Source organism: Lycium barbarum, chromosome 9 (genome assembly GCF_019175385.1).
Source record: "Lycium barbarum isolate Lr01 chromosome 9, ASM1917538v2, whole genome shotgun sequence".
Taxonomy (NCBI): Eukaryota; Viridiplantae; Streptophyta; class Magnoliopsida; order Solanales; family Solanaceae; genus Lycium; species Lycium barbarum.
The window spans coordinates 33,487,780-33,495,400 of NC_083345.1; positions in this window are offsets into that span (position 1 = coordinate 33,487,780).

The following is a 7,621-nucleotide window of genomic DNA, read 5'->3' on the forward strand; positions in this document are numbered from 1 at the left end:
TGGGACAAAATTTTGAAATCGGTCAAATCGCTTCCAAAAACTTTCATTATAAGTTCTCACTTTTCAATCGTTTAAAGCCAAGTGTCTTCAGGACTGAAAACTGGGACAAATTTTTAGAAGTAGCATAAAAGTGGTTTTAAATGTTTAACAATTTTAAATAAAAGTCCATCCATATATTTCTAAAATGCGGATAAATTCAAAAATAGAGTCTTCCTAATCATTTTACCTATTAGAGCCACTAAGTATTTCCCTTCGAAATCTCGTTATTCTTATTTTTGTAAAGTACACTTTTATGACTGAAACTCCCCGTCAAGGCAAAATATGGAATGAGGTATCGAAGAACGTGGACGCGACCGAAACAAGGATCAATTCAAAGGCCAAGTTCCCCGACTTGCACAAGTCAGCCAATTTTCTTTTAAACTCACAATTTTTCTTTGATGAGACAGGTTCATTAACATGAATGTGGTGCATATTTGACTCTTCTTAAAATTTTAATTATGCACGTGATCAAAGAGTTAGCTTTCTTCGAAAGGCAAATATTCTTCAATGTGGATGTAAAGTCAGCCTGCGCTAAACGATGGACGTTGTTCCACTCTTCATGAAATTTTGATCGCAACAGTGGACATGAATTTATCTTCCCAACTAGGGACTGCGAGCATAATTCTTTCAAACCCAGCTATTTACATATTCTTACCACTAACAGTTGTTTTAGCTCGTGGCATTTCTCGATGGATCAAGTGCACATAATCGTGGATTTAACCTTCTTCAAAGTGGATACTGACATGGGACACCTGTTATTGGTTTGAAATCCTCAACTTTGTCATCACTTTGTACATTTTTTTTCAAGTCGCTAACAAGTTCTTTTAGAATGTGGTATTTTTAATAAGATAACAAGATTGAAATCTTGCGTCGTATATTAAATTGTGGGGATAATTATGGATTTAACTTCCCTCACAAACGGAACACGGATTAAGATGTGGATATAAATGCGGATACCTTTCTACAATACTATTTTTTTTTAGTGGACGTGGATTTACATTGTGGATGTGGACGTGGAAGTAGAAGTAGATTTATATCGTGGGAAAGAATGTGGATTCATATGAACATTGTGGACGTGGAAGTGGATTTATTTTTAAAGTTTGTGAAAGTGGAGGTGGATTTACATTTTTTTGTACCGTGAAATGCGGACGTGGATTTATTTTTTCTACACTGTGGAAGTAGATGTGGATTTACATTTTTGTACCGTGAAATGCGGACGTGGATTTATATTTTTGCACTGTGGAAGTGGACGTGGATTTATTTTTCTGCACTGTGGAAGTGGATGTGGATTTACATTTTTTGTACCGTGAAATGCGGACGTGAATTTATTTTTCTGCACTGTGGAAGTGGATGTGGATTTACATTTTTTGTACCGTGAAATGCGGACGTGGATTTATATTTTTGAACTGTGGAAGTGGACGTGGATTTATATTTCAGTTCAGGCGCCCACCTCCGAATGCGGGTATTTTATATTTCAGTTCAGGCACCCACCTCCGAATGCGGGTATCTTATATTTCAGTTCAGGCGCCCACCTCCGAATGCGGGTATTTTATATTTCAGTTCAGGCACCCACCTCCGAATGCGGGTATTTTATATTTCAGTTCAGGCGCCCACCTCCGAATGCGGGTATTTTATATTTCAGTTCAGGCGCCCACCTCCGAATGCGGGTATCCTATATTTCAGTTCAGGCGCCCACCTCCGAATGCGGGTATTCTATATTTCAGTTCAGGCGCCCACCTCCGAATGCGGGTATTTTATATATCAGTTCAGGCACCCACCTCCGAATGCGGGTATTTTATATTTCAGTTCAGGCGCCCACCTCCGAATGCGGGTATCCTATATTTCAGTTCAGGCGCCCACCTCCGAATGCGGGTATTCTATATTTCAGTTCAGGCGCCCACCTCCGAATGCGGGTATTTTATATATCAGTTCAGGCACCCACCTCCGAATGCGGGTATTTTATATTTCAGTTCAGGCACCCACCTCCGAATGTGGATTCAACTTTCAAAACAGGGGTTGCAAGTGTAACTTCTCCAACCTCGTCTTATTTACACATATATTTGTTTATTGCTAACAATTGTTTTTAGCTGTTGGCTTTTTGACAATATCGAAGTTGGCATCACACATCAACTCGTGGAACTATTTCTTCGGCAGTGAACTGGGGCAATTTGTCGGGAAGGATAATCAGACTTTCCGACACGGGTCAAAGATCTACCTCGAACACTCGTCTCTAATTACAAGTATTCTCTTGCATTCTATCAATTCAATTTTTTAAGAATTCTCAAGTTTCTATCATAATACCCAGTGTTATCATAATTCAACACTGGGACAATATTTTGCAAGCTTCGCGCCAATCGGGGTTCAAGTGTCGTAAGTATCCCAGAACTACACTCGACCTGATTCTCGTACAGCCCGAGATATGTAGGCAACTCAGAGGCCGGAGTTCGGTCATAATCGTCTCAAGTTTCTTTTAGCCAGGACAAAATAGGCTACTGAGTCAACGTCTTTGCCCGACAACTCTTTCATCATTACCGGGCAAAGAGGGACAAGTTGTTGACACCCAATTTTGTCCCGCCTCTCTTCCAAAATACCTATTTACGCCTCTAATATTTTTAGAAAAATTAAAATATATATATAGTCATTTTTTACTAAATTATCAACTTCTCATCAATACCGGCACTTTATTATTCTGTTGCAGTTACTCTTATTATTATTATTATTATTATTATTATTATTATTATTATTATTATTATTATTATTATTATTACAGTTCACAATTTTTATCATTTCAGTATTTTACCAGCTTACGCACACGCATCACATTTATCTTTGCATAATTAAATAATTGTATTTATCTTACTGTGGATTTTCGAAATATTATTGCACGACTATTACGACGCCATTTTTATCTGAGCATTAATGTTTGCATATTTCATGTTGAGCAATATTTTAACACAAGTTATTTAAATAGGTCTCTTATTCAAATTTAGAAGCCAAACTATTTCTTGCACTCGGTCCGTATTTTGACTTACCGGACCCCAAATCAAAGTCCGATTAATTCCTAATGTTTTTTAGACTAAACCATATTTCTTATCTCAATTTTTGATCAATCCATGTTTAATTCACTAACCCATTCTTTTAATATCCGGTCTAAAAAATCAACCCAGTCCATTTATGGACTGGGTCCGACCCGTTTTCAGACAAAATAAGGGAAACCCTAAAAGGGTTCCCCTTCATTTTTCCATCCCCATCTCCTCCGCGCCTCCCTTCCCCCTTTCCCTTCTCTTCCTTCGATCCCTCTCTCTCCCGCTCCACCTTCCTCTGTCCCACCACGCCGCACTCACCCCCACCACCGCCGCTCCTCTCCACTTACCCCTGTCCCACCACGCCGCACTCACCCCCACCACCGCCGCTCCTCTTCCCTTTTCCCCACCACGCCGCTTGTCCCCCCGCTCCTCTCTTCTTTTTCTTCGACTCAAACGAGCCAAAACCCTATAAATAATTGTGGAGTGGAATCGATTAAGGGGGACGGTGGGGATTCAGAAAATTCCCCAAGAATTGAAACCTTAAAATCGTTGAAATCCCCCTAAGAACAAGTCGTTTTTTTTACGGCAGAAATCCTCTAGAAATTAAGGGAAATTCGAAGAAATCGCAGAAATTTCCCATATAAGACATTAATTCTTTAGCTGTACTGTTCGATATCAAGTCAAAATCCACACCTTTTGTTCTGTTTCGTCCTTAGCATCTGTCTAGATTCGAAGGGTATGCAAATTCGGGGTTTTTAGTGTTTCGAAATAAATTTGAAGTGTTCGAGGTGGATCGAAAACTCGATACTCACTTCGCTGCACACAAAAGAGGTAAACCCCAATACATTTTTTACTCATAGTCCTTAATTTCTGTTTTGGTTAATATTTAGTGTATTCTGCTATATGTTTAGTCGGTTATGTAATTTCTTTGCCTTCGCGTTATTTTTGATGTTTGGGAGCTGTTAGGATAGGATATCAATCGGTAATTGAATTTGAAAGATGACTATTGTAGTTCGGATGTTTAAGATTGAATTTACAAGACTCAGGACACACTCAAAATCGAATATACATGGGATATACAGTGGGTTAACAAGATAAGAAAAGATATACATTCGATATACACCAGATACACACCTCCTGATATGTATATTTTAGGTATATTGTATATATGTTTAAAACAGTTCTGAACTATCCCTCTTTACTCTATTTGTTCTAAGTAATGTACCCTGCGACGAATGTAATCTGCTTAGATTTAAATACGAGAAAGTGATTATACAACCTGTCGATGTTGGTTGCTGAAATCTGTTTGGTCTTGTTCTTTTTCATCATTTTCCAATTTGGTGGATAGTGTACGTGTTTAGTTCAGTTGTCATTGGAGTTAAGGGATTAGTTTGCTCCTCCTTCATATTTTAGAAATAAGGCTTGTATGAAATTTATGATTCTGTTTTAGTTGTGTAAGGATTAAATTCAGATGATGTTGTGCGTGTTTCCCAGCTGGTTTCTTTCTCTGATTAAGTTGTGATGAAATACGGGGGTGTGAACTTAGATGCTTATTTTCAGTATTGCTTTTCTTATTCAGCCTCCACTATGTTGTCAAATAAGATTAAGCATAAAACTGATACAAATTATTAGTCAATATATGTGCACTAATCTGATTCATGATATGTCAATGGCAGTTTAAAGTCTGGCCTGTGCCTAAGTGATGTTGGAACTGCTTTATACTTGTTTGACTGTTCAGTAGCTCACTTAAGGCTAAACATTTGAGTCTTATGAGTTGAATGCTTACCCTGTTTAATCTACCATTATTTTAGTTTAGCAGTTTGGTTATGGGCAGTATGGGTCATACTAATATGGTAGCGTTAATGTCAGCAAGTCTTAATAGGATTAATAAGAATGTGAATTCAACTTCAATCAGTGCATAAATATATAGGGTCCCTGATTTAAAAGATTTGAGCTCGGAATGTTTTCTGTTTGTGCCTCTGTCTGCACCTTGTTTCATCAGAACTTACTCTTAATGAACACCTATTCCTTTGCATATAGTATGACTTCATTCGCATCATAATCTGGGTACAGTTGGTTAGCATGTGTATCTTACTTTGCTTCACTTCATATATATACTAGATACTTTCCCATCTGTTTTGCACCCTTCACGCAATGTCTTGACTTCATGGCCTATTTTGCTTGCTGGAATCATCCCTCGATATATTACTGTGTGTTGATATGCTCTCTAATGTGACCTTGCCTATATTTGCCATACCGACTTAAGATTCAGCATGACCTCTGATTTGGGGTGTTTGCCTAAATCCTGTGCACACATGATCTCTGTGAGGACTCTTGTTCTTGGGGAGATATCTGGAAGGTCATGCTTTGGCTTGGGACAGCCATTGATATAGACTACCAGGATGTCCTTATTTTGTCTCTTCATAGTAACTCAGTTCTCCACCAATCATAGCCTGTTATTGCATTTCATGCTGAAAGTATCTTACCTGATGATTTCAACTAAGTTTAGTATGTTTCTCCTGCATTGCTTATAGCTGCTTGTCTTCTTTGATTTTGTCTGTTGCATGCCTATGCATTTCTGAGCCTAAGTGTGCCTTAATTCCGGACTGCTATCATTTTAATTGGGATTGCATCTATTTATTTGACTGTTTTGTTCGGTATCTCGGTTTCACTGCCCATTTCATTCGTTTCAAGTGTTATCAGTTCGATGGCCAGCTCTCTGTTTTTGAGTTGAATGTTTCATTTGTACATGAATATTTTGTCTTTAAGTTTCCCATGCGTGATGATTGCATACTAATTCTTTTCCTTTCGTCTTATGCATGATCATCACATACGAGTTCGAGGGACTCACTTTTCCTCCACATTTGGTTGGGCTAAAAGCCCAACACGACTTTCTCTTGTGTCCAGCCAACCCGCAACAAAATAGAAGACTTTTTGGGCCAAGGCCCAATAGCGAACGAAAAACAGCCGCCGCAGTCCCTAAAACGGGCTGATCCATTTAATTTCCATCCTTTTTATCTTATTTTACTTTATGTATTTAGTTTGTATTATTCGACTAACCCCTTTTACTTTGTTTTGCTTTCTTAACTTAGATGAACTCTAATAAATTAGCGGGTTAGTTTTAGCAAAGGGTAATTAGTTCAAGAAAGACAAACAAACAATTCTATAAATTTTACTCTTTCTTTTTCTTTTCATGTTAAAACCATTTATAGTGTTTAATATTTATTTATTTAAAGATCTATTTGCAAAAAAATAAAAAATGATTATATATATATATATATATATATATATATATATATTTAAATGAAAGAAATTATGTTCTTCTTATCTAAACCTTCAAAATGTCATTAGTATGTAAAAATATAAAATCAAGTATTACGTTTATAAATAACTCTTCAAAATTTGGAATCAATCGCACATCATTTTAGCTAAACATAATTAATAAAAATTAATGAAAAAGGAGGGAAATTTATGTTCTTTTTTTATCATAATTTTCTTCTAAAGAAAAAATAAGTCTAAGCATTTCTATAACACCGTATTGATATAATATAAGTGTATTGATATAATATGAGTTTACTTAAGATTCACATTAGTTATTTTATATTTGTTCATGCTCTTAAAATCACAGAAAAGAATTATTAATATCTCTCCGTTTGGTTTGTTTCAAATATTTATTAAAATACTGTACAAACCTGCGTCTTCTTCTATTTGTATATTCTATGCAAATCTTATTTTAAGAAGCATTACTATTTAAATCTTTTTAGCAATTTTATAAGTTTTATTCAAAATGACGTTTGAAATCTTCCTTTATATAAATTATTATATTTTCTCTAAATCTTATATCAAGCAATAGTTTATATTTTTTTTAAAATTTCAGTAGTATTTATAAGCTATTTTCTTTAACTTTAAATATTATATTTGCATCCCTAGCCTTAATTAATCAACCTAAGTTGGTCGGATAACCGTAAGTTAACGGATTCTAAAGGATGCCTAACCCCTTCCCTTTAGGATAATATAGAGCCCTTACCTAGAATCACACTGGTTAAGCAGACTATTAACGGAGGTTTAGTTTTAACTTTACCTTAGTTAATCTCTAGGTGTCCTAATTCACCATTAAATTAATTAGGTGGCGACTCCTTAAAACAAAATAAACGGGAATCACCAATACGTCGTATCCCTAATTTTGACTCCGGTTAAAATGGGGTGTGACACGTCTGATACTTGGCGATTATTTTATTGCCTTCAATTTTTAGCTATTATGGCTAATCTTCCTTTTACCTTGGATCGTCTAATTCATCTATACATTCCTTTTGTTTTCCGGGGCGGATTGATTCACTTGTTTCCCCATGGAGAACGTAACCTAATCGATTCTATTGACTTCGGCGATATGGATCAATTGCATCGGTTATCAAAATTCAAACAAAATTACTTCATCGCCCCTCTGATAATGTTTTCCCGGAGACGTTGAACCCAACGCCTAATCCTGTTGATCCATACGGGATTACAGGCATTCTTGATTAGATCACGGATTTTGTTGAAATCCTCACGGGATGTTT